Source organism: Diadema setosum, chromosome 9, assembly GCF_964275005.1.
Source record: "Diadema setosum chromosome 9, eeDiaSeto1, whole genome shotgun sequence".
Lineage (NCBI taxonomy): Eukaryota > Metazoa > Echinodermata > Echinoidea > Diadematoida > Diadematidae > Diadema > Diadema setosum.
In genome coordinates this window covers 3,437,717-3,465,459 of record NC_092693.1, presented here as the reverse complement: position 1 = coordinate 3,465,459, position 27,743 = coordinate 3,437,717, and the positions used below count along the sequence as shown (strand labels likewise).

At 38.9% G+C, this 27,743-nt stretch overlaps 1 protein-coding gene across 3 annotated transcripts in view; it reads left to right on the top strand.

Annotated features, from left to right (window-relative positions):
- Window positions 1–27,743, top strand: part of LOC140232473 (uncharacterized) — an 81,584-nt gene that overhangs the window by 32,059 nt on the left and 21,782 nt on the right. Inside the window, exons 1-2 of one of the 3 annotated variants that reach the window (XM_072312563.1) lie at window positions 10,428–10,458; window positions 15,631–15,715. The gene's annotated coding sequence lies outside the window, so the exon portion shown is untranslated. Of the gene's footprint in view, window positions 1–10,427; window positions 10,459–10,493; window positions 10,567–15,630; window positions 15,716–27,743 lie in introns of those variants that run through there. The other 2 variants (XM_072312564.1, XM_072312565.1) reach the window with 2 other exon arrangements.

Below are 27,743 nucleotides of genomic sequence, written 5' to 3'. Positions count from 1 at the left end.
AACTTGGTCCAAGTATAAAGTATGATAGGGCAATTACTTGATTAGATTTTGGGTGAAATCGGCTAAAGGCCAAGGTGAAAGGTCAAAGCCAAATCATGAAATTGTAACTGTTTACGCGATAACTCAAGACTGGATCAAGCAAATTTCACCAAACTTTGTCCGAGGATGGTGTATGATGGGACAATTACTTGATTAGTTTTTTAGTGAAATCGGACAGAGGTCAAAGGTCAAAGATCAAGGTCAAATCCTAAAATTTATCTGTTTACGTGATAACTCAAAATTGGATGAAGCAACTTTCACCAAACTTGGTCCAAGGATGAAGTATGATGGGGCAATTAGTTGAGTGGTTTTTTAGTGAAATTGGCAAGAGGTCAAAGGTCAAAAGGTCTAGGTAAAATGCTAAAAATGTTGCTATTTCCCCCATATTTATGCAATGCCCAAAGGTATTCTCTTGAAACTTAGTGTAGACATGTACTACTGCATAATGATTCTCCAGAGAGAGTTTCATGTCATAAAGTAAAAGGTCAAAAGGTCAAAGGTCAGGTGAAAATGTTACAATTTCACTTTTCTCGCAAATGGTTCAATGTATCTGCATGGAACTTGGTACATATGCATGTATTGACTGGCAGGGATTAGCTAGGGAATTTAGGGGTCATGGTTCAATATTCAGGGTCAAAGGTCAAGGTCAATGCCTTAAAAATTATACTTTTTCTTCATACCTTGAAAATTATTCAATGCATAAACTTATATTAGGGTTGGTTAAAAGTCAAGTAAGAATCCTCAATTCCCCAAATACTTGTACATGTACCTGTGCTCTTAGACAATTAAAGCAAACCTAGTTCAAGGAAAGTGAACATTCAAGACATTCCTGACAAACCTGTCATTTCAATGTTTTGCCAGTTATGTGAAACTGTCATCACACAGTGTGAAGACATTTTACTGTACACCTATTGGGCGAAACATGCATTATGGCGGAGGCACACCAGTTGCCATAGCGACACTTCAAGTTTTTCTAGTGTGCCTGGTGCGGTCTCCCTGGATCCTCCACTGGTAGACATGTCTTTGTACATGCCAGATATAAACCCTTGCATTTTTAAGCATTACAGACAAACTGTCCAAACTACACACACAGTGCACACTAATCACAACTCATATGTAGCCAGCTCTCGATAAAAATGGAGAATAACAAGTAAGCTTTCCTTGAATTGTGTTTATGACATAGTGAACTTACGATTGCCGATATGGGAACAACAAAATTTATAGCTGCATGCAAAATTTATGATGTTAAGTTGCATTTACAATAACTTGTCCGATGTACCGGTATGTTGTACAATGTACTTGCATGAATGGCGAGTCTGCACTCATGCAAGCAGGACCTCGTTGACTCAAACGTTGACTCATTGAATTTGCAGAAATAAAAGTTTTGCTGAATATATGCCATTTTACAGTAGCATGCAGATAATCATTTCAATGGACCGTCCATAAAATGTGAAAGAGCTGATTTACAATGTGTAGTCTTGCAGGCCTCAAATTTCGCCAGTTTTAGGGGCAGCCAATTTTTGGTTTTGGGGGCACTCTCTCGCAATATTTTTTTATGGGCAGCAAGGCAAGTCAGAGGGGCACCAAGGCAAAACCCAAAAATTTGAAAGGGCATCAAGGCAAAACCAAAAAAAAAAAAAATAATAAATAAATAAAAAATAAAATGGCTTCCAAACTTTCGCATAAGTGAACATTATTTCCAGTCATTCATTGCTGTACTTTACATGGTAAGGGCTCACCTCAGTTTGAGTTTAATTAATGTAGACCACATTTAATTATGTCTTTCAAGAAAGAGAGAAATATGATAAAAATGGTCCATTTAGAGAAGAGAGAAATACCATATTCATTCACAGGTACATGTCCAGTAGATTTAGTGGACTCTGAAGCGCAGCTGTTCAGTTGGTGGAGAGAAAACGCTGTCACTGGTTGAGATCAAACATGGAAGATCATTTTATTACCTGTACAGAGCTGCCTACCTTTGGAAGCACAAATTAGTATTCAGCAGCTCCAAAATTTGTATTCCATCAGAATTCGTATTTTTTCTATCTCCCTCTTTTTGCTATTTTGAAATAAACTCGCCAACTTATGAGGCCTACAGGCTCTAAACATAACATTACGACACATACTGAAGTACCGAGTTGGTCATCAGCACGATAAAGATTCCAAACTACGCAATTTTCAGTGTTGATTGATTGCTTACTCGCTCGCAAAGAATGTGTACTATAACTAGTGCATGTATGTACCTCTAAAAACTTGCTGGGCTGGTTGTGGAAATTTCCACTACATAGCAGGGGAGGGGGAATGCTTTCATCTTCTCAGAGCTTTTGTGTGAGCGAATGCAAAACTCTATTGGGTGTTTCCAATTACTGTATAATATAAAACATAATTATGCGTCGTTTTCAGGCTTTTTCATTTCATTGGATTTAAACATCATTTTCTGAAGTATTCCAATTTCTTTTCCCCTGAATGGAATCGGAATGTCTGCCATAACGATGATCGTTGAATGTCGCGCTGTGTGTCGATGTGCCGATGTGCAAAACATGTGGTTTGACTTGAAAGGAATGCGCCATGTGCTTACTGCAAGTTCAATGGATCGAATAATGCGCCATAGCTGATTAATGGCTTGGTTACGGTAAACACTTTATGTTCGATATGAAGAAATCATTACGTCTTTCACGAGGAAAAAAAAAGACACACAAAAAAAAAAAACACCCACGAATGAATATTGACAGCCAAAACTTTGAAAAGTAATAAGCAGTTTTGATGAACTTGAAATTAATTGTCATGATGTTGCTGTCTAAGCGGGTGATGGCTGCATCTCATAGGACCTACTCATAAAGAATTTGTCTGGGCATACGAGACCTTTCATGTATTTCTGTGATTGCATTTTTAATCGAATGAGTAATCAATCATTTTGGGGTTTTTTTTATCGTTCAGGAAACATATAAGATATTCGATGAAGTACACTATAATCGACTCTTCGATGTTTCCTACTATGTGCCAAAAGAAAGGCTATAGAATCATGATATCTTTGCGATGATTCCTTTAATTTAACTCTTGCGCAAGTTCTTCGATCGATATTTCCAGGATATTTACAAGCTGTTTATTCCAGTGCACGCATTCTTTCGTCTGGCACCTGGGCCTGACACCTGCTTTTGTGGAAATTTCCATAAGGGGAGAGGGGAGGGGTGTCAAGTTTCTTCGAGCCAAACAGACTGCATACACAATCTCCTTGCTTCTATCTTGCTTCTATTTACTGTACTGTTATTTGTGTTTTCCCCTTATTCTTTGCTGGTTATGAACATTTAGATTTCACTTCATGAAGGTTGGTAGCATGTGGTTCTTTTTGTTGTAAGGTGTATGTATTTTCTTTTTTATCATTCTTGGGAGGGGAAAGAAGAGTAAGAGGGAAAATGAAATAAAATGAAGGGCAAGTACGCTCAGCATTCACAGCAAGCCGTCTTTTACACCTGCATCGTTAATTATCATCACCATCAGGCATCACTCTGATCATTTTGACCTTTTAGTTTTCCTATCAACATTTTATAGAAACACGATCACCATCATCACTCGAGATAAACGCCTAGGAATATAAATCACAAATACATGTACAAAGTATCAACAACCTCCCGACAACAACACAAACATTACAAAAGATAACACACAACACACCGAAGCGGCTGGGATCAAACTCGCTTCGAAATATTGCAGCAAAGCAGAGAAATTGCCTTTAAGAAAATGTATGTACAGTGCTAGGCACTTGAAAGAATTACGTTTAAATAATTCAAAGTATAAATGGAACGGATAAAGTGATATTAAACGGAAGAAATCCTACCAAACGAGGCATGAGAAATGACAGAAATAAAATGATAAGTAGGCCTAGGCCCTAGCAGAAGTTTGCCGCACCGAAACTACAAGAAAATAAATGTACAGTAGAAACTCGGTATTATGACGAGATCCTTGATATTGGGATCAGCAGTCAATAAACGATACAGAACAAAGGAAATTAATTCATTTGGACCGGAAAAAATAGTTTGTTAGAAGTATTTATGTTATATGAGATCTCCTTAATAGGCTTAGAAATACATCGAGTCACAGGAAAGAAAGTTTGAACGCTTTTCACCTGCACTACTGCCGTACTGGTACTGCAGTGCACATCAACACATGAACAGAAACTCACCTCTTACTTGCAGAAAAATGATGCAATAACGTTTAAAAAAACACACAACAGTCTAACAGTCATTTCGTACTTGGAGACAAGGGAAAAGCGGATGAAAAAGAAGAGAAAAAGAAGAAGACATTGCTTCTACCCCACCTCAAAAGAAAACGAAATAGGATACTACTACTATGTACTACTTAGGCGTCTAGTAAGTATGTGGCTGGAAACTGGCTAATGTAGCTACTAGAACTCGTGCTCCCCAGCTGGCCAGGCTGCACACACACGGGGATGCCACAGCGATCGATGTAAACATCCTAGGGGTCCGTAGGCGGCAGGGATTCACGCGCGCGAAGTTCCATTTGGTGTATAGAGTACGCAAGCAGCGATTTGCGTGTGCGCCCACTTTTCTATACAGCGCTTTCTACATTAAGTGCGTACGCGTTGCGTCGATATCCCAGCCGAGTACAGATGACAGGGCACATAATGCGATGTGCGTTTGTCATTTTTTTACCCAATATTTTTTCCCACTGTGACTTCGTACTTTCTAAGGACGTTTTCGTATTTTCGTATTCCGTTCGATTTTTCGTAACAAATACAAATTTTTTGAGCTGTATTTCTGATGAAAGGGCATCATGGCAAACCAAAAATGGGGGACAGCAACAAGTTGCCGTGAGCATGGCAATTTTGAGAGGGGCATCGCGGCAAGTTGATAGGGCATTGCGGCAAATTGCCTTTTGCCGCCCGGGTAATTCAAGGCCTGGTCTTGTTTGGAAAGGCCAGTGGTCAAAGATATATAAAAGCTTTCTTCATAAGCCCTCATAATTTAGCTGTAATTATTAGTCAAATTGTAATCAGACTTCATTCAGGCAAAGGCTTTGTGGCATTTTTACTGCTGTACACTTCACCGAGAAAACGACAGCGTTGCAAGGGTCAAAGGTCAGTTAGTTTTACTGATGTAGTCCCAAATAAAACGCACCGTGCCACAGCGAACCAGAGCAATCTGGATTGTACTACAATGGTACAATCTGGTATACAAAAGTTCAGGGAGCATTCTGGTCCATTTTCAGAAGAGTGCCACAAAGTTACCTTTGAGGCATGTGTACAATGTAGCTCATTCAGCAAAATTTTGTGAAAGCGTGTTCAGCATTCATGAAAAAAAAGATGTGATTTTAGCACATAATACGTGGTATCATATTTACTTTTTCCAAACACTTCTCAGTCTTAACTTTTAGTGGTATATTATTGTAAATTGTATACAAACTCAATGCGACACAGTATGCTCTGGCACTTTTGTGCTCAGTCCCATTCTGTGGCGAGGAAATGTTTGCTCTGGCACGTTCTACACCACATTGCGGGTGGTCTACCATGGTATGCTTCCTGGCATAGGCTGCAAATTTATTGTCTTTCCCATGATTGAAACACGTTTGAATACCAACTATCAGTGCGCATTTGCAAAGGCCTTCTGAATCACATTTCTTGAGTTGTTGCGTTAATCATCTCTATTGTGAGTCGAGAGGAAGGCTTTGTCACTTTGCAGATCCATTGCGCAGTTTGACCCAAGGAGCAGAGATCATGTAGTTCTAGTTGGCATGGGTAGGTTTGAGATAAACGTGTTTCAAATGTCTTTGCATCTATCATCTCTATGTAAACGTGTTTCTGGCTCAAATGTGTTTTTAGTGTTTCAGAAAGACATTTCCTACCCCACAATCAAAACAGCTTTGTGTTTATCAATTGACCGTATCTCCCTTAAAGCCGTTTGGAAACCTTAATTCTGCTCCAAAAGTGAGTTGATAAACGCACCCAAAGTTTCCTCTGAAGGTTCGGCTTGGGAGTGTTTTGCCATAACTGAGAGGTTGCTCTAGTCTGCTCCACCTGGATCATTCAAAGGCTGCGTTTATCTAGAAATTTTCTGAGGCAGAATCACAATCCTTAACGCGTTTGAGGCATTTTTAGGGGTTAGATAAACGCAACCGTGTTTTCAAACGCGTTTAGAAACGCCGTTTTGAAACGCCTTTCTAAGGGCGTTTTGAAACACGTTTGAAACCACGATCGCCATTCTGTGAGTTAAACGCAATGCCGTTTCGAAATGCGTTTATATTTCAAGGTCAAATCCCAGCTGTTCCCGGTTGTGCTCTCTAACCATTATTTGTGTGTGACTGATGAGGCATGTTTGGTGGTATGCAGTTGACCTTTACTTCCTGGGTCAAATGGCGCAAAGGAGCTGCGCAGTGACACCACTCAAATCGTGATTGTATGATGGTTAGATAAACGCAACACCCTGAGAATCGCGTTTCAAACCACGTTTGCAAACACCGTTCCAAACGTGTTTTGAAACATGATTCTCTCTCTCAAGTTAGATAAACGCAACCTTACACTCTTTAAAGATTGGACTGCACGCGCCCATAGATTCAGGGTTAATATTGAGATTTTAAATTTTGCAATGTCTTTTTTCTTTATGTATCATATGTTTCAACAAATGAGAGCAAACTTTTGATATCAAAGGAAGAGTAGATAAAAAAAACAAGTGCTGTAGTTTGTCTTTTGTAGTGTTGACATGACGCGTGACATTATTGGATGTTTAAATTTTGTTCAAAGGGATGTTAGACTTGCACAGTTTATAGCCAGCATGAAAACTGTAATTAATAGAGAAAGGAAGATGTGGTGCAGAGAGAGAGAGAGAGAGAGAGAGAGAGAGAGAAAACAAACGAAAAGTTAATTGAATACAACAGATGATAAGAATCATGTTGGTCATGCAAAAAGCTTCATATGTTGAAAAGTGGAAAGTTGTGCAGATTTTTTTTTCTCTCTCTGTTTCTGTGCATTATTTATTTGTGAATAATTTTTGTTAAATGCAATTTCAATAGTTTAAGCATTTTTATTGTTTTTCTGTTTTAAATTTTTGAACTTTAACTCCACCAAATAAGCATCCCCCTTCTTGTTGATGTGTGGCATCAATTCTTTGCTTCAGACATAAGTACTATAACGTTAAGATGTACCGGAATATCTGCTGATCACTAACATTTTTGTACAAGATAGTTGCGATATTTCCTCACATTTCGATAATGTCATCTGTATTTGATTGCAACGCACAAGTTCACAGAATATCGCATTTTAGTGCGTGGAAAGCATCAGATGTCTCTATGTTGAAACAAAGAAAAGAGGATGGTACATATATTAGTAACTATCACACCAGTTGGTTTCACACGGCCCAAGCTTCCTGTTCACATGGTTCAATATGTACAGTGGCAAACACAGTGGGAGAAACTTGGGCAGGCGGGCCTGATCTACACAGTAGGGATGGAGTATAAAAAGCTCCGCTGAGTAGACTGGTTGTGTGCATTGACGGGCAGGCATTGTGTGCATAAAAAGAAAAAAAAAAAAAAAAACACCGTGCAGAGGTCACGGCACACCCTGGCTTTGCCTCATTGGTTGCCTGCCTTTTACCAGTCAACGGGCATGCGGTATCCACATGACAAGTTGGTTTACAGCATCGGGCACTTCCATGTCGAGCACAGGGCTTTGCATTTCTCGGAGGCAGGTTACGTGGTTCAAAAATAACTTTTGAGGGACGGGTGCTTCCGTTTAATATGGAAATAGAATTCTGCTCGTGAAACGATGTTCACATTTAGATGTACAAAACCTGTTGAATATGAGATATTTTAAGACTTTCCAGGAGTCGAAGAACTGTTAGTTTACGTTATTTTGTGAAATGTGTATCTTTAAGAACTACTTTTAGGGTTAAATCCTGGATATTTTAAGCCTCTTGTATAAATTATGTAAAAATCCTATGCCTTTTAACGTATGCTATGTAATCAGTCTAGCCACAATTCAGAGAACGTAGTTTTGGATATTCTTGCCTTTTTTCTCAAAAATAGTTCCGTATGCTGATATGTAAAATTACAGAAAAAAGACCATCGTGTTTACATAGATCTAATACCATATTACGTAAACAAAGTGTCTTTTCATTCTCTTTAGCATTTGAAATATGCCTTCAGATTCCAGAATATTCCACTTAAGAGCCAGAAAGATAGTGAAACTTAAGCACGTATGTTTGTATTTATGTACGTAATTAAGTGTATGCATTTATTATATGTACATATGTGTACTATATAAGCTGTTATTTTCACGAGGGTGTAATTTGTGTAAATTTTGCAAATTATTGTTCTACCGTGAATTTAATAATATGCGGAAATGTCGCCATGCGCAAAGGTGATAGTGCACTTACAATAGTCTTGATGTCAATACGCAAAAACAAAATCTCACGAGAATGTCTGTGACCTCCTCATTCGCAAAAATGTATGTACGCAAAAATGACCATTTATACAGTATGTTTTTCTTGGATTTGATGGAATATGATAAATTCTAGAACTACTCATGTGCAATGTAACACATTTTTACTGGAAACAGGTTTGAAGGATGATATTATAGCAGGGAAGTTTCTTTGGAAAGAGTAACGCTCTCACAATGTAATTTGTGAGGTGTTTCATAATCGTCCCAGTCTTTTGTGTCCATACATAATGTTCCTACTTTGTAGAGAACATGACAATTAGTAATTTCCTGTAGTAGTCCATATTCGTCTCATATACCCACGTACGTTTGTTTTATTCATGTTTTTGTAGTCTGCTTCGTAATATGATCTGACAAACATAGCTTGCAATAATGTTCGGTAGACAGTGGATGCCAGAATCTCAGCTCAACAAGAGCAGCTATCTGCACGATTATTCGTGTTGATGTGTGCCTGCTTGTCTTTTGAACCAAAAGCAGTTACCATGCATTGGCTGATCGCTCTTAAAATTCACGCAGGTAATGATAATGTAAGAGCTGGTGTTCTCAATAGACAGCTGATATATACAATATATAATGCATTCATGTTAGAATAGTCCATTCTCTCGGTTGTACATGTACAAACGTGAAATTCACTCATAACAATATAAAATAGTTGTTAGGTCTGTGACAAGTTGATATTGAAAAGTGGGAATTTTCTTGTGATAATGAAAGATAACATGGACTAGTTTCATGTCAAATGGTTCTTTGTTACTTATATATGCCATACAGCAAGAGTAAAGGCTTGCGAGTCTGCACACTTGAATATTTGCACAGAATAAATTTTGGCTAATCATAAATGCCATTTACTTAAAGAAAATAACAACCACTTGGTATGATTATGCATCTCCAAAAATGTCTGCGTTACTCACGTGAACTCAAGAACGTAAGTTTTTCTGAAATGAAAAATGCTACAATTTGATTAAGATCTGTCAGGAAATATTTTCAGGGATTTCATAATTGATGTCAAACCTGCGCTTTTTTGTGTTCATATATTTCATGCGGTCTTTGTACTGCTGTCTCTGTTGCGTATTCTCAGAATTTAACATTTAGCTGTTACACATTGATGTCAAAAGTCAGTCATTGACACCTATGATGCAAGTCATAGATGCATTTTCATTGCTACGTGTTTGAATAATAACATTAAACATGTTCAAAGTCGTCTGCCCGTAATTCATGAAGTGAAGTCGTAGGAAAGGCTTGGAAGGCAGATGAAACATGCTTTGAAGGAACGTACAGTTGGCCTGTATGTACCATAGTATCACCTTTGGAATTCATGAGAACCTGCCTCTTTGCAGGTTGTATTTTTAATGTTCACAAATAATAGTATGTTTACATTTTTTTTCGTTTTAACAACATGGTGTGCATTACGGAACTTTTAAACAGGAAACAGAATACAGAAAACAACTTGTACTGAAACGTATGAGAACCTGTCTCCGCATTATACTTGTTACTTCTTCTTTTTTTTTGCCATGGGGGGGGGGGGGAGGGGATGGGGAAAGGTGGATAAAAACACTCATACTGATGGACCCGGGAGAACCCCTACAGCTATGAATGGAACACCCAAGTGATTGAGGCCGCACAATGGAGGAGGCTCGTGAGGTGTTATGCAACATTGCTTTATCATACTAAAACCTCTCCTTTTCAGCACAGCCAAACATTGTGAGGGCACAGCTGTGAGTTGTTATGCTAATGCCTTACTACCAACGTATGATAATGAGCCCGGAGCTCTGCAGCCAGTAGCTACAGTGCGTGCATGCACACCAGGGTCCGTGGACACATTTTCATGGGGGCTGGGCTTAGCAGCGGTCTGCCCTCCTTCCACATGCATGGCAAGGGGTCTTGTCATTCGACACCACTCTGGAGTGTGGAGTGTGTTGGCCTTTTTTCCCCCACTCCACCCCTCCTCTTCCAAGAGCAGTCTGTGAAGTTATGTGGTAAGTGACAAAGTTTGTGAGGCACGCAGATTTCACTTGGGTTTACAGACCAGAGGCGGAGGTACAGCAGGTTGCCACAGCCATCTTGATTGTGAACTTTTACTGATGGTGAGGGACCGTAGTCATTCCTGTGTTGGTTGTAACTTTTAGTATTGTGTGTGTCATGCTGATATGAATATATGAGTTGGTTCTCGTAACAAATTTTTGGTGTCATGTGATGTTCGTTGATACACATGTTATTGTTTGTCGTGCTCACAAAAGTTTTTTGTCTTGTTGGTGCATACTTCAGTTGGTGTAAACTGCCAAACGTCAGGCCCCAGGAAATATCAGTGTATCGTAAAAGCAGTAGCACCAAATTACCACCTGAACATTCTGTGGTCATTGATGACTTAGGCGATTAACCTGTTGCAGGATTCAGGAAGGATTCAATATAGTAAGCAGGCTGTGGGGGAGGGCCGGGAGGGGGGACAGGGGTGCGAGGGAGAGGATGGATGGATGAGATACCTTCCTAGAAACTAAAAGGTGTGTAAAAACTTAACTTTAGAAATAGGATTTGTCTTCTGGTTGTATGTATATTAGATGTGTACTGTTTGAACCTTTGGTGCTTTCAAACATGAGTGACTTTCAAACATGGTGCTTTCAAACATATAAACTTTACTGTTTGAATGAGAGTTGAGACTTGAATGTGTGGAGAGTTATAATGGCAGCATTTATTGTACATATGTGAAACCTGTCCACATTTGCCGCATTTAACTTTCACAAATCGGAGCCAACTGCCTTTTTCATGGCACGAAACTTTCACAAATTGCCTCTGGCAATGAGTGCATTGTAAAGAACTTTTGTTTGCATTTTACTTTCACGAATCTTGGATCGTCACAAAATTTGTGAAAGTTTGTGAAAGCACGAACAGTTGTGGTTTCATCGTACTATATTCTCCATTTCTGAATATTTTGTTTGTTTTTTCTGTGTTTGCTCAGAGACTCAGAAAGTACTGTTTCAAACCAAAAATGTTAGTGTGCATTTGAATTTGTGTGAGCCAAGATTTGTGAAATTAGGATGCACATGGTAGTTCTTTTCTTCACCAAGTAGTACTATGAAGCAAGATATTTTCGCAAATCGGAGCCGACAGCCTTTTTTTCGCCATGACATTTTTGTGACTTGATACTGGCATTCAAGGCATAGGCTCTATATGTGAAGACATGAACTTCCGATGGCATTTTAATTTCGCAAATTTGGCTTATGCGAAGTTCGCGAAATAAAGTTTATGCATGTAAACATTTCTGGTTTTAAAGTGTGTTCTGAATGCCAGTGACATTTCCCAAAAATGTTATGCTGCAGAAAAGACCATCAGCTCCATTTTGCGAAAATTTCATGCTGCAAATATATATTGCTATGCAGTTACGTTTATTAGAAATGATGTGTTTGACCGAATGCATGTGTTCTATTTAGGTGCTTCCCCATTTTTGAGCAAATGTAAAATATCTATTTTTCTACCCCATAAAAGGAATATCTGAGCCAATACAGTATAGAGTTTGATCAAAGCCCAGAAAATTATTCGTAATGCTTCTCACATATGAGCATGTTGTCTTTTCTTTTGTACAATCTTGTGAGCAATACTTGTCATAGTAGGGCCTACTGTATAAGCTATTATTTTCGCGAGGGTTTAATTTTTGCGAATTTCGCGAATTGCAGTTGGATCGCGTTAATAGAGCATTAACGTAAGTGTCAGCATCGATTCGCGAAAACAGCATCTCGCGAAAATGTCTATGACCTCGTCATTCGCGAAAATATCCGTACCGTACGCGAAAATAACGGCGTATACAGTATTGTGAATGCAAAGTTGTGCATTTATTGAATGTAAGTGGAAAATTTGTACTTGCACAAACATTCTAACATTTTGAAGTTGCTGCTTTTTTGTTTTGTTGAGGGAATTCTTCATCATTGCTTTGTATGAACGACAGTTATGCATCCTTTTGTCATTCATTAATGTCAAATTACCATACGGACCTGAAAACACATCAAGTCTCACGCCGATGGCGTGAGACTCACACCTCAGGGTCTTTCTCACGCTCACGTGCTTGTTGAGCTTTTTCTCACATCTCACAAAATAAACTCTCATAACAGTACCACACACACGCTCACACACACACACACACACACACACACACAAAGAGAAGGGGAAAAAATTCCAATTACCATAATCATATTTTGAGACAATGTAGGCCTTATGTTTTTTTTTTTATTTTTTTTTATTGTGACAGAATAAGCCAAAATATTACATTCCGTATGCATTGTTCACATGATTTACAGCTTATTAAAAATGCTAAAAGTGGTGCTGACACGTCGCAAAATCTCGCGCCGAGCTGCTTTCTGGTCCTGACATTTCTTGACGTGTGAAGTTAAAATGTTGTGTAAGTAAAGCATAAAAAGTTTGCATTTTGAGCCACAATTTCAAAACATCAATGATTGTCTTCTGCAGCCTGTCTATAAATCAGGCACTCTGAAGACCAGCAGGATACTGCAACACTAGCTCATTTATTGTACATTCAAAACGGGCTCGTCTATGAGCAGTTATATTATGGAATGCAGGTGGTTCCCAGTGAAAACATGATGATGCAAAGTGTTATATTGATATCCAATGGCGTCATTTTCAAGTGCTACTTCCAAGTCATGGTAGCTGATTTAACTACTCGTAATAACTGGAGAACAGTTTGTGTTGATGTGTTAAAAGTTTGTGATAGTAGTACTAGTAGGGTAGCAGTGCCAGTCTTCTACACGCATGAAGGTACTTATGTACAATGCAAACAGTGTTTTCAGTAATAAACCATATCTTCTGCAAGCTACATATTGAAAGCTGCAAGATTTTGTGCTTGTAGGAATTGATAATTTCCATAGTTTGATGTTTAGTTGGCATCACAAAATTAACAGTGCAGTGATCTATACTGATTATCATTATTTGTTGTTGATAGTAAAACGTGATTGCGGAAGCTCATTAAGTAGTAGCTACGGTGTAAAGTAAGTAGTACATGTATACGGGTACTCCGTAATAGTATGAAAATGTTCAATAACATGTATCGGAGTATTTCAAAGTATTGATCATCTTGGAAAAATTTGGAATTTCCAGCAATATGTTGCTCTCTGTTTTGATACAGGCATGTTGTACTGCAGTGTGCACATATCAAATATGTTATCACGTGATACGGTTTTCTTCATTGCATTGATCCTGTATGCCATGTTTTCCACACTGTGTACGGGCTTTACCAGTCACACATGCCTTTGTACATGGACAGCCATTGCTTATAAATCCTGCGTACACTCTCCTCGTTCCACAGTCACTGCCCTCCCAGTGGCCTCTTTGCGCCAGCCTTGAATATATTACCCCAGCCGTTTTTCCCTACTGGCGTGTCAGAACTTTGGCAGGCAACCAAGTGCCCTCCACCACAAACAAACAACCCTCAGCCCAGCCACACAGCCATTGGCTTCCATCATGCCACCCAAGCGTGGGATTTCAGTTGACGACTGCATAATTACGTGGGGCTGTTCCATTACTGAGAGGGAGAGGGGGGTTGTACGGTGTGCTGCAGTTTGCCTGTCTGGTTAGACGCTAACATTGTGCCTCATATTTTTGCAGTGTTCATTGATAAAATTTCAAGTATGGTGAACGTTGGTCTGACTGACGTGATACGCCATCGATAATCTCTCCCGAACCTGATTTTCACGTAATGCTTATTTCTGTGTTAGAAACAAGAATGCTAGAATTTAGTGTTTGGTTGGAAATAGTCTGTGAATATTGTGCGACTAAATCTGGAGAACTGTCAAGAAAACGTCAAGCATGCCATTTTAAAGGAAATGTAACAAAAGTATATTACTATTGAGCAAGCAAGGTATACATATTGAAAGTTGTGGTGTTTGTGCGTACGGATAGACATAATCATGAATAATGCAGAACTATTTCATCGTATGATGGGTTGCTAGTGATGTTTCGCACAAAATTGAAGTGTTGATGTATATAGAGTGTTCAAAATGCAGAAGATGAGTTTGTGAGTTTGTGAATGTGTGAAACTTCATTCGGAAATTGACTTGGACTCAATAAGGTGCATAATATTTGAAAAGCTCTTAAAGTGGAGACGTATTGACATTTATTGAAAAAAGAATACTTCTGTGAATGTCCGTATGTTGTTACCTGTGACATACATCTTGCTACTTGAAATAGTTCTGTAGGGCCTGTGACTTTACTGACTGTTACATACAGTTTAACCCGTTGAGGACGAGTCGCGAGTATACAGGTGTCTGTGGGAAATGTGTGTTGTAGCAAAATTAAACTGTCCTCAACGGGTTAATGTAGTACTCTACATTTGCATCATACAGGATTGAACACAATAATGATTTACGGACTGTAGAGTTTTCAGGGATGGTATGGACTCCTACATTTACCTGAATGATGTATTGAGGCATGTTTTCATTGAGTCTCCTTGATCAGAGCCTTGGAAAAAAAAACAAAAAACATTTGTACAGGAAAATGTGAAATGTGGCAACGTTTCACATTCAAAACCAAGTAGGAGTACAACTGTATCAAAAGTCCTATGCAAGTGTCGCCCCTGTCACGTGATAATGATTACTCTTACGATGCTCGGAAACAACTGTACCATTAGACTTCCTGACTTCCCAGCTTCAAACAGTCTTAACTTCTTCATTTACTGCTAAACTGCTCAGACTTCACTTAAAGGCATAATTTACCATTTGCAGATGAAACAAAAACCCAGCATTAGTGCTTTAAAGTAGTCCTAAAATGTGAATTAGGGATAGAAACAACCACTGTAAAAATTTGAATCCATGTAATTGATGTTTGTTAAATACACAAAATGTGAACAATAGTTATGATAAAAATGTTTACAGATTAAACCATCTACAGTTATGGCTTATTGAGAAAAATACTGATATCTCCTTATATTTCGGTTTTATGGTGAAAATTTCATGTGGTAGGATGCTTTGTTATACAACAGACCTACACATGTGCGTCAAATGTGATATCTTGAACATTTTTAAAATCACTGCTCCCAAAGGTGAACAGGACCTTTAAATGTTACTACATTTTCACAGTTCTTCAAAATAGCTTTTAAAAGTTCTATATTAATATCTCTTTCAATTTTCTCTTTCTGTGCCATTATGCAGCAAGAAGCAGTCAGCGAGGACTACCGGTAGAAGTCCCATCTTGCTAGTAAACTCAAGCAGGACGAGGGAAACGGCAGACCTGCTGGTGAGAGACTTACGCTATCTCAGCGCTTTGTGGTCAAGTGTAGAATGTCAGAGACATTGGGAAGAATGCAAAGGTCCCTTTTCTTGTGATCCCCAATTATTCATACTCGGTGCAATATCTAACAGATGCACAATCTTTATCAATCAAAATAAGCTCAACACCAACAGAGCAATCGATAATTCTTGACCTACATGACATTGCGCACAAAGGTTGCCCATGATCACCCTTTTTTTTTTTGCGAGTTGGAAATGTGCTCTCAAGCATTCCAGGTTGTATACAAAATCTGGTTAAATTCAATCAAAAAGTAGTTTTTCAACTTCTTGCTTAACAGTGAAACCAGAAACATCAAACATTTCATGCATTTTTCTGAATGTAAAATGTAGACTGATTTCAACTCGCCTGAAAGAAGCATATTTGCTGTGGCACAGGTGAATATTTCTAAACGAATAATAATGATAAATCTTTTGCAGGTAAGGCCAAGTAAAAAAACTTCTCGCATAACTATTTGCAAAACTTCCCACTCAAACAAGGGATATTTCCCCCACCCCTGCCAAACTTGTGGATCTGTTGGCAGTGTCACACCAGAACTGAAACTTTGCGAAATTTGTCACTAGACTGGTCCACCATCTGTTTGCAGGCGGTGCTTCTCCCCCTATTCAGATGCATGCCATTTTATACCCAAACTCGGTAACGTTACGATGTATAAAAAATCATTGTATAGTCGACAGACTGTTCAGACACTAATTTCGACCGTTCTTTGAAACGTTGTATAAATACGTGCAGTTTCCCACTGCGCATGCTGTTACAGTCATGAGTGACAGCTGTGGGGTCACCTTTCGTGTGCGCTTCCGCTAAACCCCGCCCAGTTATACCGTTTTATGGTCGCCATATGTTCAGACGCACACGGAATGCTGATTCGTTATTGAGTTCTAGTTCGAAACGATGCTCTGACCGTCATTTCATTATACGTCATTTTGTTAATCAGTGTTCAGACGCAGAGACTCCAACTCGCCTGTTTTCGACGGGAGATCTCCCGCCGAAAACCCATTTTTGCAAAATCTCCCGTTCTCCTGCTTATGATTTAATTTCTCCCGCTCTGGCTCTGTGTCTCCCGTTGGAAAGGATTTTTTACTTATTGCTTTTGTATGTTTAAAGAATAAGCCTTAGATAGCACCAGAGAGCATCTAGAACCCTGGGAATTTTGCGCTTCGTGCACATCAACTTGGAATCTCCCGTTTGCTAGGGGTTTCAGGCGGGAGAATCTCCCGATCAGAAGGTGCTTTGGGGTGGAATCTCTGCAGACGTATAAATTCATCGTATAGCTATACTGTTTTGGTATAGCTATACTGTTCTAGTATAATTTTTTTTTTTTTTTTTTGCATCTGAATGCCTTGAGAGAAGCGCATGGTCATTGTGATATAGGTGTGCATTGTTATGTCACAATCACCAGCTGTCAGATGGTGTGCTCTTTCTTCTTTCTTGCGCTCACTTACCAGTGACCCAGACTTCTTGATCCAAAGATCAAGAAGGGGATTAAAAAAAAGAAAAAGATGTAAGCAGAGAACATTGTCATGTATGTTCATGTTAAAGATTGTAAATTGATGTGTTAGTTTGGAGTACCGATAGGTGTTTTTTTGAAAGAAAAAAAAAAATATGTGTTTGAAATAATACAGATCTGCAGCATTCCATAGCACATGGGGTAATGTTTGTTATTCCGAGGTTTGTTGTTCAGAAACAAGCAAAATCCGTATACCTACAGTCTGTAGATGGTCAGTAAATCTGAAAATGAAGTGAGGTTCTTTAATCTGAACATTTGGTGTTACTCCGAATGATCATCATTCCAAAGTTTTTTTAATCCGAAAATGAAGTAAAGTTCGTTATTCGAAAATTTCCATGTCGTCTGAAAATTAAATAAAGTTTGTTAATCCAGAAGAAAGATGTGTACTACAAACCTTATATCATTATCAGCTACGTTTTGGAACAAACTTTTACCCACACTTAAATTACAGTGTACCAAAAGTTGCTGTTGTGATGCAACTCAGACAGAAAGGGTCACCATTGCAGCCTGTATGTTTTGGGGTTAACTTCGTTGTGAAAGTAGGATTTTACATCTGATACCCCGTTTATACTCTGGGCGGGTTTCAGAGCCTCCTAGAGGAGGTTCAGTAGCCTGCTCAAAAAGCAGTCTCTTGTCTATTTATATTGCTCGGGCTGGGTTTGTCCAGGCAGGTCTGACTGCCTCCATTCCCATGGTAACCAAGCTCCCATTAGATACACAGCGCAGGCTTTTGAATTTCCTACAAAACCACAAATGTAATTGAGTGTGAAAGTGTGCAAGTTGTGCAGCGTTTATCAGCGATGGTTGGTCAAGGTGGCTGGTTTATTCACATTAGCTGGCAATGACCTTCAGGAATAACTTCGGAGTCAGCAAAAGCGGCTTCTTGAACCCCCTAGCGTTACTAATGTATTGCAGCGGAGGCTCTTTGAGGAAGCTAGAGCAGGCTCTGAATGCACCCCATGTACAATATGTACATGTACTTGATTTCAGAACCTGAACTGATCGGATCTCCTTTTTTGAATTCTGTCTGTTTATACTGAGCTTGCTGGGTTTAAATGGGGTACTGTATACGCTATATATATTTCGTGTGGGTTTTATTTTCGCGAATTTCGCGAGTCGGGAGCTATTCGCGAAATTAACAACGCGCGAAAATATTACATTCCAAAATGAATCCCTTGCCTTGACGATACGATACGAACATTTTATGGCTTACCGAACAGACCATACTGGCTAAGCTTGTTTACGTACATATAGCATGTCCACGTCTAACTACTAGTATACACAGCCCAGTCGCTGTGGTAGCATTCGTGGCTAGTAAGTTGAAAATTCACACTTTCTTTGCCACTTCATATTTTCTCTGGTCCCCCAATCGCGAATTTAACCACTCGCGAAAATGTGTGACACCGGCAATTCACGAAAATTTATGTACACGAAAATTATAGCGTATACAGTATTAGGTGCAAATGTCCCACAAAAATTGTCAAATTATAAGTAAGAAAGGTGAGATCGTTATGGGGGGGGGGGGGTGTCATGGTACAATACAAAGAGGAAACAACTTTGAGCAGTCTGCCTGCCACTACTACAGAACACTTGGGATGTAGAATGTGTATGGAGTTGTAGATGTATGGTTACGAAAACAACAGACTGTTCTCTATCCACTAGTGCAGTGCACACTACCTAGGGCTGTGTTTATCTATTAAACTTGACAGATAGAACCATGTTTCGAAATGCATGTTGAAAGGCGTATACATAGGATATGAAATGTGTTTCTCAGGATGCATTTATCTGCGAATCTTATTATCATGATTTGGGAGTTGTCACTGCACATCTGCCTTACGCAGTTTAACTGGGAAATTGGCTGTATTTAAACATGTTTCAAATCAGCTTTGCATTTGTCTACTTTGCAGAAAGGCATCTCTGGCTGCAGTGCATTTCACAACACCCTTATATTAGTGTTTCAAATAGGCATTTCTTACCATGAATGAAAACACAGTTGTGTTTATCTATTGTCCGAGACGGTCATTATGGGTATACCTCAGAAAATTGTATGGTAAACTTTACCATCTCCTTTGAAGAAGTCCTTTCTCCCGGTTTAAGGAAGAGTTTTCGTGTTCACATCCTTTTCAGATGTGACAAGTTCCAACAATGTGCTCAATGTCCGTATTGCATTCCTCTACTCATAAAAAACCCCAAATCTGTCTGATCATCTCCAATTGAAACAACAATGAAATCATGCTGAAAATTAAGCCACTTGTGCATAAACATCTGTGATGTATTATGAAAAGGTTGCTTCCCAGCACATCCCACTTGACAGTCAAAAAGTATTTATTAACCTCTTACTTCCGAGATTACTTGATTTCCCATTGCTTCAAAACAGGGTGCACCCTGTTACTTGATTTCCCATTGCTTCAAAACAGGGTGCACCCGGTTCCCGTAGACAACTGGTTAAAACATGGCATCCACTAGGGTGCGGACAAGGCATGGAACAAAAATATTGTAAATCTGCATTTATTCAGCAACCTCTCCGCATGTTCTTGAAAAATTCTGTTCACTGTCTTTGTTATTCCTAAATATTTCCTGGCATTTCAGGACACTTTCAGGAGAGGGCAAAATTTCCACATCCAAATTTTGAATAAGGCCAAAATTTAGACATGGAAATGAACTTCCTTACACATTCAGTGACATGTCTGCATTGTTATGAGACCATTATGAGGACATCACGCCATTCTGTAGCTCTTCCTCTCTTCTGCTCAAGCTTTTGTGGAAGCATCTGCTGTGCAGATAGCTTCATGAAGGCAAGTAAGTGGTAGTCAACCAGAATGTTTCTCTTTGAGGAAAGCGCGGACCTGATGCAGATCTTTACAAGTGTGCGGTCAAGACATGGAATAGCTGCAGATCGCAACATGTATCCCTACAACCTCAAAATTAAATTCAGTTTTATGCCAATAAAATACAAGAAGTCAGAGAAGGGGATTGTGGGCAAGGATCCCATTCCTCAGTGGACCATCTCATCTTATGATGAACCAGTGAAAGTCAACATTCCCCAAGGCCCGAAGACTGAGGCAAAGCTGAAGATCAGTGTTGATTAATGGGCCATTTGGTCACCTGGTTCATGCAAGTTTACTCTTTGACATGTGATTTGATTTCTCCCATGAAGTGATAATTTTATCTTTTTGCAGGCTTGAATGAATGTCTCAGATACATAAATTGACTGTTCACTGTTTGTATTTTAGGTCAAAGGAAAGAAAAATAAAATCATAATGTTTGCAATTATGGCAAGAGTTTGTTACGTGAGACTAGCTTCTAAACATTTTGTTGCTGTTCACATGCAAAGAGAGATCATGCAGTGGTTACGCTTCATGTTCATAGTATGTTTGGAACCTAAGGACTGCTAGTGTGGGGCATTCTTTTGTTCAAGGTTCTCCCGCCCTCATCGTCGCAAGTCTAGCACCTTGTCTTTTGTGGAAATTATTGCCAAGTTGATAGTATCCACTGTTGTTAATCTTTTATTTCTGTTTGTCAATGAAAATTTTGCTTCAAGAGATGTAAAGATATTGGTTGTTAGCAGGTGGCCCTTGTCTGTGGCAGAGGATCTTTTTTGTCCATCATTCATGGGGAGGGGGGAAAAAAGAGTAACGGGTGAGAAGGGAAAACGAAAGAAGGAATTACTTGCTCAGCAAACTGTCTTTTACACCGGCCAGCATCAGTAATCATCATCACTATCACAAATCAAAGCACTTGGTCCTTTGCAGAACATTTTAAACTATTGTCATCAGTTGAGCTGAACACGTCAGCAAACAACTGACAAAGTACCACCATTCCTGGTTGTGAGACAAACATAAGCCAAGTAAAAGAATTATTAGTTTCTTGTCCCCGTCCGCATCGTTTTTTGCCACCACATCAAAAAAGTTCTTTTTTTTAATGGTAAATAGAGATGAAATTTCGCACATGCACAGCCTACATATCATACCTTTTAAAAAACGACTGGAAATTAGACTAACTGAATAGCGTTGTGCAGTAGATCGGCCATTTTTAAAATCCATTGTGTCAACTGTATCCTGGTACCTAAGGAATTGAAGTGAAAATCTGTCAAAATCCACTACAATGCAACATCCAAACTCATTACCGTGCAGTGAAAAGTATAGAATTCAGAGGTTTTTGCATCATTCTAATAATGGTCTGTGTGTGTGCTTGTATACAATCGCTATAAAGTGGCACATCATTCAGAGAACTCTAAAACCATGATATGCACATACGTTGTATAATGGATGGATCTTGAGATGGCACTTTGATGGACGTTTTCAATGGCATTGCCAATGGAGAATTTACTTGCGATGCATATATTGCATATAAATGTTCACATTCAGTCATTAGAGGTTGGGTCCGTACACTAGCCGTATTTTACTTGTAAATGAATGAGGTGATCTCAAGCACCCATATGCCACACACGAAGTCTCACTTTCGCAGTTCATTCATGCACTTCCGGTAATGCGAATTTACTGTGCTGCAGGCATGGGCAAAGCGCTTACCGGTATATGTGGTAGTCATATCTACAGTAAAAGTGGAAATTTTTGCGGTGTTGAAATTTTGTGCGCATTTCACGCAACCAGAAGCTAGCGCAAAAATAAAATCGCACAAATATTTTGCGTGCCATATGTTCCAGTACTTTATGTCTTGATTCCGCGGAATTAAAAACACGCGAAACTCTTCATACATGGCCAAATGTGAAAAATTAGTCGCGCGAAAATATCCACTTTTACAGTAATTTTCCCCTTTCTATCTTGACTAAAATCTTTTCACTTCACTTTATACATTTTCAATCTAACATATGTAGCAGTTACTAAGAAAACCTTTAAAACTTTTGTAGTTTCGAGGTAGATATACACTGTAACATAGTAATCCTGTGTTATTCATGTATGATCAGATAGAGCTCATGCTGTGCACCGGCACCTAGCATTGTCGAATTGTTGTTATCGAAATTAAAGCCACCACTGCCGTTTGAGTTTTTACATGCGATAGTGAGATAATAATTAAAAAGAAAGTGCCTGCATTCTCCTTTTTTCAAAAAGTTAGGAGGAGAAACTAACATTTTTTTTTTTATTTGGTTTTACTACAAATAACATAGAGCAGTAAGAACAAAACTTCCTGTACAAAATTCTGCAGTAAAACAAGACAGATGAATTTTCAACATGAAAATAAACACACTTGAAAGAACTAATGTATACACAGAGTATTTTGCGAGGGTTTTATTTTTGCGAATTTCTTGAATTGGATGCTTTTCATGAATTTAAAAACACACAAAAATATGAACTCTGATTCCGACGTGAAAGCAATGTACATACATTTCTTCGTTCAGAACTGTATACTCCACAATCGGGAATTTAACCACTCGCAAAATTGTCGGGAAGCCCCAACAAAATAAACAATGTTTTTAATCATGCCCGTAGATTTGGACATTTTTCATATCTGTTCTTCTCTTCGTGCCGTGGTCTTGATAATGGCAGAATGATGTGAATAGAATCAGAGTTCAAAACTGGAAGTCTTTTTACCTATCACAGGGAGAATTTAATCATTTTTATGATTCAAAGTAGTATAAATGCTGAGCTATTGTATTGATACGTTTCCTCCTTTTAATAAAATGCATTTTAGGGTACACGTAATGAATTATGAAAGTGGTAACCGCATTTCTCAATTGTCGCTGGTGCCTAGTGCTCGTATTTGTATTGTAATTAAATATGAATAACCACACTGTAGTGTTATATTGGATTAGATGGTTTGCACATTATGTTCCAACACCTATACTCCGAACCATGCCTTTTTAGATGATATAACTTTCTATCATCTACGATGTACGTTGTAATATAGACATCATCTTTTAGGGACCTGAGGTTGCATGGTCCGTGAATACTTCATAATTTGCATGTGGTCTCTGCTCAGAAAGCTCCGTCAATTCTGTGGTGGCAGTGCATGCTTGTTCACAGTACGTACCAAACTTTTGTGCACAAATCCTGAGTGGCAGTTCTATTCAGTGTACCCTGTACTGTGCCACTACAGTAGACCTTGTGCAGCCTGCATAATCCCTGGACTATTCCACTTGCTAGGCAGGGGGAAATGCATTCATGCCTAGCCTAGACAGTGAACAAACCTCCCCTGGTACACTGATTGCACTGAAAAAAGAACACAGCTGGAATGCTGGCTCATTATGCACACGTCCCCGCCTACGCAGTGTACGGGGATCACAACTGCCCTATATGTTGTGCACGTAGCTCAGTTGTTCACTCTTGTGCGCAGATGGCACATTATGTGCACATGCACAGTTTACGTGTCCATATCTGACTCTGTACCGACTGGTATCAACGGCAAGCGTGTTTCTGCAAACTTTGCACTGCGCTCTAAGTTATGCGCATCAGAGGTATGTGAAAATGTTATTCTGATGTAGAATGTTAACGTGAAGTTCAATATTTTATTTCGTGTTTCACGAATAATACACTTATGCAGTTTGGGAGCCTGAGTCAGTAAGTATTTTGCGTCGATCTCGAACTGTTTGTGTAGCTGTTCATCTTAACGTTTTTAATCTTTAAGAGAAAATTATACATGCAGTGGTTCAGTAGCAACATGCTTTCTGCAGTCAACGAGGAAACGTACAATTCTCATCTCATCCTCAGTTGTGTACCTGCCCCGTTAGGTCGGGGTGGGATACCGAGCTGCAATGCCTGGGTGTGCATGTGACCGTACAACACGGCTCAGTGTATGCCTTACTTTACAGCAGGTTCACGTACAGCTTTCTGTCTGAACGATGCATGTCTATCTGCTGCGTGCAGTCTTTGATCATTTAAACGTGTCTTGGCAACTGTGAAATGTGTACGTTTCTGGACTTGATACAGTAGTAATGAAATAGACTTTCTTTATGTGCTGTGTTGTAAAGGTATTTGTTTGTGTAATTGTATGTGTGTGTCTGTGCTTATGTGTGTGCGTTTGTTGCTGTTCGCAATAATCGATGAACATCTTCCCGAGAGTAGGCAATACAAACTGTAAGTCTAAAAAGTCTGGTGTATATGCACACACATTACATGATATAATCATTTCTCCTCAGCATTGGTATAAAATCGTAATGTCATCAGCAAACAATCCCTATGATCCACGCTTTTGTTTGTAATGTTGATGAGAAAGGTATGCCTTATTTTTATGCAAGCTGACTATTTGTAAAAGTAGGTGAAAAATAGATTTTATCAGTGATACGTGAAAGCTTGACATCTACCATTCAAGATAGATACATACGTAGGTGATACATAGGGGAATGCGCGATTTGTTCATTCTGTAATCTGTAATATGTCCAATTTTAAAATTAGGGACAATCAGGGATTGAAATAGGGTCAGGATTTTGATTAGGTGTAGTTTGGGATGGAGCTGGAGGATGTTTCAGACAGGTAGTAGACCAATTTGCATCAAACTAAATTGACCAATGATGTATCATACTGCAAACTGCATAAACTCTACCAAAGGTGGTTTTCAGAACTGGGAGTTAATAATGTGTTGGAATTAGAACATACCACGGTATGTGGATAAGACTTTTCTGTTTAAAGGGAGATATCACTTATCTAAAACTTATGGTGAATACGGAAAATTATTAGATCACATGGAGTTTTAGGAAATTTGGATGAGCTGTGCAAATGCAGTCAGGGTGCTACATGAGACTAGCCCGATTGCCTGGGGCAAGTAAAAATTAAAATCGGACAGGCATTTTGGGGCAATGGAAAAAGTTGCTTGGCCGCATTGGGCAAGCAGAACGTTTTGAAGCCACCTTTGCTTCCCAATACTTACGTGAAGAAGTCCCAATCCAACACCAACACTCTATCAAACCACATCTGATGTTTAAATTCAAATGATGGTGTTTTATCTAGCCCTTGACTTCACAAGTGATTTTCTATATCACTTTCTTATATCTTTGGACTTTCTTTTGAGGCAAATAAAATTCATGTTCAGGCAAGTATTCTGCAACAATTTGAAAATCTGCTTGCCCGACCGGGCAAATGGTGAAAAAAAAGAAGGTTTTGTAGCACCCTGGTTATGTATTTGTGGTCAAGTCTCTGTCCCTATCAGAACAAGCAGAAAAGGCTGCAATATACATTGTCATTTAGTAGTTCAATAATATAGAGGAAAAAACAATGATAGAAAAAAATTCAACAAACTTGTTTTTTAAATGAAAGTTACACAGTCACCTGTGTATGAAGAAGGTATAAAGTCAGAAGTGCTCTCTCATTATGCTGCTAGAGTGGCAGTATTGTGCATCCTCTTTATATTTTATTCAAATGTACTCTTTGAAGTTATGAAGTGTTTTATTCCTCACATTCAGCATTGATGCCACATTGATTTGACAATACTGTACAGCTACAGAATTTCAAATTTACCCAGAAATGTGAGGCGTCCTGAGTGATGAGAACAGTAACCCTAAAAGACAAGGAATCAATGATACTGGGTACGAGTAGATTTTGTGTGATCATGTCTTTACTAATCCAGTGTTCTGTAAAAAGTTTATTGTTTCAATCATACTGACTCTTTCAGAGCATTGCATTAGGCTGTTTTGTATCCCCCCCCCCCCAAAAAAAAAAGAAAAAAAAAAAGAAAAAAGGAAGACTTCTCCGGAAGATACGGATTTGAATAAAATGATGGTGTTCATGGCAGGTTTTTTGTTTTGTTTTTTTCTTGGAAAGAGTTAAAAACCTGTCAGTAGCAGCCACCCTAGGAAGAAAAAGAAAAAGGTGGCCCTTGTAGACAGGTGGCCGCTATAGACAGGGTCGTTAGCATGGCTTTTCTCTTGGGGGAATTGTGTTTAGTGGTCGCATATGGCAGGTGACCGCTATAGATGGTGGTTGCTATTAACAAATTTGACTGTAATTTTATCCAAAATACACTCTCCTTTTCAGTAAATTGCACACCCCTCCCTGAGAGATTTACATCATATTAATACACTGAAAAAACAAAAGCAGATATTTTTGAGAGTTTAGACTGATCAAGTGTCAGTCAGTGAAACTGCTGTTCAGTGGGCTAATAGAGACAGCTGTCTTGGCCATGTGACTGTATATTCCTTGATATATGTTTCTGTTTTGATAACAGGCTGATCACAATTTACAGTTTGTTTGTAATACCTGCTTGTATGATATAATCCCGACTCTAACCTATCTGCTCAATGTGAACAGTGTTACCAAATTCATTCTTACAACTCTCGAAAAGGAAAGCAATGTCTAGAGAGGAAGTTTATCTTAAATTGAATTTTACTCCAGCACTTGATGAAAATAAGACAATTTGCTATGACATGGTATTGTATGCTAAAAGTTTTATCCTGAGCATTTAAGCTCTGTTTGAAGGTGAAATATTATAAGAATACATTATCATATAGTCATGTATGCTCAGCCCAATTGTTAAGTTGTGATGAAGCACAAGTATGCTCATTTTTTTTCTTCACGTGTGAAAGCTCCCCCTCCCCAGATCATCAAGTAATGTCACAGTGAAATGAAAAAGACAATGACCTTTGTCGAGAAAATACCACATAAATCATTGATACATATATGATCTTAACGCTGTTATTACTGTTCTGATATCATATTTTTGGTCACGTGCCCCCAAACCCTCCCCCTAATTACTTTCATTGGAATGATCACTTTTAAGTTGGGATTTAGATCTTCTTCAAAGACAAGTAAACCACAAATACTGGCACATAAACTTTAAGGCAGCAAAGTGTCATTTCACAATGAATCACTGACCTCCAGTGAACCAGCCACAGTTGAGTGGGCTGCAGTTTGTTTACCAAGAGTTTCTGAGAAACTGGTATAATAGACATGGGGTGTCTTAAAGACCGGTAGTATGGGGATTCTTTTGAGTGGTTCGATTCATTCGCTGCCCACTGAGGTACAGTCGAAAATCACATATAGCACCAGTCAGCGAATATATGCATCAAAGCATAGGCTCATCAGCACCAGTCGACTACAGTCAAGATTCTTTGGCTGTGTGTGTTTACAGCTTTAGATCAGTGATAAGGCTGTACACGATTTGTTATGGGGATTCTCAAATATATCCAAACTGGGCCAGCCTTCCCACTCCTTGAAACCCCATGCTACAGGGTCTTTAATTAACCCGTTGAGGACGAACCCCGAGTATACTCGGGCAAATGTCGATGGGAAATGCATGTTGTAGCAAAATCAAGCCGTCCTCAATGGGTTAACCCGTTGAGGATGAACTGATTTTGCTACAACACGCATTTCCCATAGTCTTCTGCCCGAGTATACTCATGACTCGTCCTCAACAGGTTAAAGGCTTCTATTTTTTAGCTTTTGGCTGATAGACTGATTTTTTTTTTTTTTTTTTTTTTTTTTTTTTGGTATTATGACATGTTTTTCTGGGTGCTGTACAAAAAGATTGGAGATCAACACATAGTTTGCCGTAAGTAAAAAACCCTCTTTTGAAATTATCACC